The sequence below is a fragment of the Cervus elaphus genome, chromosome X (genome assembly GCF_910594005.1).
Source record: "Cervus elaphus chromosome X, mCerEla1.1, whole genome shotgun sequence".
NCBI lineage: Eukaryota > Metazoa > Chordata > Mammalia > Artiodactyla > Cervidae > Cervus > Cervus elaphus.
In genome coordinates, this window is record NC_057848.1 from 148,135,122 (window position 1) to 148,138,740 (window position 3,619).

General features: G+C 37.0%; 1 pseudogene; it reads right to left on the reverse strand.

Moving 5' to 3' along the window:
• Nucleotides 1-2,996: 2,996 nt before the first annotated feature.
• Nucleotides 2,997-3,262, reverse strand: LOC122689774 (annotated as a pseudogene).
• Nucleotides 3,263-3,619: the final 357 nt, after the last annotated feature.

Genomic DNA, 3,619 nt, shown 5'->3' on the forward strand with positions numbered 1-3,619 from the left:
TATCACTTGATTTGTAGCTTCCTCTTCATTTCTGTGTGACTCCTGGCGATTTCCGTTAGCTTCCTGAAAGCTCCTCTTTGTAATTAAATACCTGTTGGTCATGTTTATCCAGCATATCTAAGTTTGTAGATTTGTAACAGGCAGTTTTTCAGAGGAGTTAGTTTGCCCTATCACTGAAAGCAGATGTGTCCTGTATTACTAAAAGTCTTGATGATGAAGCTTCTGGTAATGAAGTGTATCATCCACTTCTTACCTCATCTGTTCATTCACTTGACAAATATTAATTGAATAGCTCCTTTGTGTCTCGCTCTTCTGTATCCTGGGGATAAAGTGATCATCAAAAACTGTTGCTACTGTCAAGGAGCTTACATTCTAGTGGGAGAAACAAACAACAAATTAAATGTGTGTGTATGTGTGTGTCTCACAAATATGCTATACACTGTACAGACATATATACATAAGAACATATCATATTCTCAGGTAGCTCTCAAAGAAAAGCAGATTCTTGTGTCAGCATGTGACAAGTGATATTTTAGATATAGTGAAGATATCTGAGAGGAGGAAGCATTGGTCAGGTAGGAAAATAGCGAGAATCTTAGCAGCTGGACAGGAGTTTTATGAAAGTCCAGCTGTTCCCTGTTCCACTCCTTGCTTCCTGAGTGGAAAGCAATACTTTGTACTTAATGATGCATTATTAAGTGCAAAGACCTAAGAATGGAAATTGAAATGTTTTCTGAAATTAAACAAAAACTCAAGAGAATATAGTCCTTTTAGAGAAAGTAAAAGTCATTCAGCCAAGTAAAAAAAAAACAAATATTGAGTGCTTCATATATTAGGTGTTACATGGGATACAAAAGTTAAATACCAGTAACCCAGTGTGCACTCAGAGCTTAATAGACAAAGCAAGGAATAGCCTCATGGAAAGTAACACAGTCACAAGAAGTATTTTTCTTACCGTCATCTTACTGCTTCCAGAAAAATACCATAGAACTTCATGTCATACTTTTCAATTTATTATAATTATAATATATATAATTTATAACTTTAATAGCTTTAAAATTTTTACCACATTATATGTATATATAAGCACTAATGTTATACGTATTTTTACAAAACTGCTAAAATTTACCCAAAGTTATTTGGATAACTTTTCAGTTTCTCTTGGCTTCTGGTCTCTCTTGCACCAGCTTAGATTACCTTGCATTTTTCCTCAAAGCAGAAGAGAGAACAAAAAGAATAGCTTTTAAAAAACAAAAAAACACAAAAACAACAAAAAAACTTTAATTATTTTGAAACATAGGGGGAAAAGTACAATTTTTCACAAAATTCATGATGAAAGTTAGCAACACAACTGTTAATAATGCCTAGATTTCACCCACCACAGGTTTCTTGCCTTAATATGGCTCTGGATCCTTACAAACCTTTCTTCTCGTAAGTAATACAGATATCTCCCACTTAACATCAGTAATATTAATACATTCCTGAAATGCAACTAAGTGGAAATGTTTAGTTGGAGCTGATTTCCCATTTGCAATGGGAAATATATTTCTCATCACACATGTGTAGAGCAATGATCTTTGAAAGAAAGGAAACAAACAGTGAGTCCTATGATCATTCACCATAATACCTAGATAGAGTTTTCAGACAAGAATGCAGGGTGATGAAAGTCAGGGTTAGCCCCTCTGTGTGAGTTGAACAGATGGACTTGAGAATTTGGGAACATCAGGATATGCGGTTCATAGGGCAAGGTAAAGAAGAAGGAGAGCTGCAATGAGAGAAAGCTCTGAAGATCTGCAGAAGGAACCCCCCTCCCTACACCCCCGAGTCTTCATCTGAGTATTTATCAAAACATTCATCTGAGGAAGCTACCTGAAGCCAAGGGAGGAATAATCTGAAAGAAGCTGGCAGAAAAATCTCTAGGCTTAAGTGGTTGTTGTTCTCACCAGCCTGAGTAGAAAAATTATAATATGTGAGGTATCAGGTAGACTGTTCAAAAGGATATTGGCTCACTTCATGGGCAAGATAAGACGTAAACCAAAAGCTTCTCTGGTCCTACTTAAAAACAGGTTTAAAAGAATCAAACCCAAGGGAAAAAAATGAAGACAACCTCACCAAGACAATCACAATCAAATTGCTTAAAATCAGTGATAAAGAGGGGGGAACACATTTTGCAGAAAGAAGCAAATATAAGAATTATAACAGACTATTGTTTTGGAAACAGTATAAGTCAGAAGACTGGAACAGTATCTTCAAAGTGCTGAAAGAAAATAACAGCAATCTTGAATAATACAGCCAGTAAAAATATCTTTCAATAATGAAAGTGAAATATTTATTCAAACATACAAAAAGTGAAATCATCACTAGCAGAAATACAATTTAATTTTTATTTAATACACACATTTCTCTAACAGATGTATTTATTTTGTTTTTAAAAGGAATGGACATTGAAGATGAAAAACATTCAGCAGAGAGGAAGGAGACCTAACACATACACAACTGTAAGTTGTTTTATTAATTGTTTTAGAACCACAACAAATTAGTACAGAGATGCCTATGCTGCTGCTGCTGCTAAATCACTCAGTCGTGTCCGACTCTGTGTGATCCCATAGACGGCAGCCCACCAGGCTCCCCCGTCCCTGGGATTCTCCAGGCAAGAACACTGGTGTGGGTTGCCATTTCCTTCTCCAATGTGTGAAAGTGAAAAGTGAAAGTGAAGTCACTCAGTTTTGTCCTACTCTTAGCGACCCCATGGACCACAGCCTACCAGGCTCCTCCATCCATGGGATTTTCCAGGCAAGAGTACTGGAGTGGGGTGCCATTGCCTTCTCTGACAGAGATGCCTATAAAGAAACACAAAAAGCTTTCAAAGATTGAGGTGTTGCCTTAGACAAGGCTGAAGATTTAAGTCTGGTGTTTGGAATTTAGGCTCTAGTCCTCATTTTTGAATGAATCACTGGGTGTGTGGGGCAGTCTGTGCTTTTAGCCAGAATGTGCTTTTAGCCAGATTTGAAGAGAATGATCACTTGGCCCAGGTAGAAGTAGACGAAGTGTTTGGCTTAATGTGTTACGTAACTACTGAGGTTGTAGCCCACTATTCAGTGCCAGGTGGGATTGTGCTTCTTGTCAGGCTCCTTCTTAATATAGGCTGCAATGTCATCTCTATCTTATATTTTTCCAATGCCGGAGTAGCCCACTCCACCAAATCGTGTTGGATTCCTTCTGACATAATGGCGTTTTTGATCACAGCAATTTGGTCGCACATGGTTACAGCAAAGTAGGGGCTGGCTGTCTGCATCTAGTCTGCTGGAGGTAGGGACTGGCCAGACATACAGTTTGATAAGAAGTTCTTTGGGTGAAAGGAAATGATACCACACAAAAATGTACATCTATACAAAAGACCATGTAACAACAGAATTGGGGGATATGTGAGTAAATGGTGTTTTCTTATGTTCTAAATTACATTAAAAGATTATTGAATGTTTAAATAAAAATAATAACAATGTATTGTGGTATTTCTAACAGATGTAAAAATAAACTGTATGATGATAACACAAGGTCCAGGAGAAGGTAAATAAATTGCACTATTTTAAGGTTCTTCTACTATAGGTGAAGTAATATG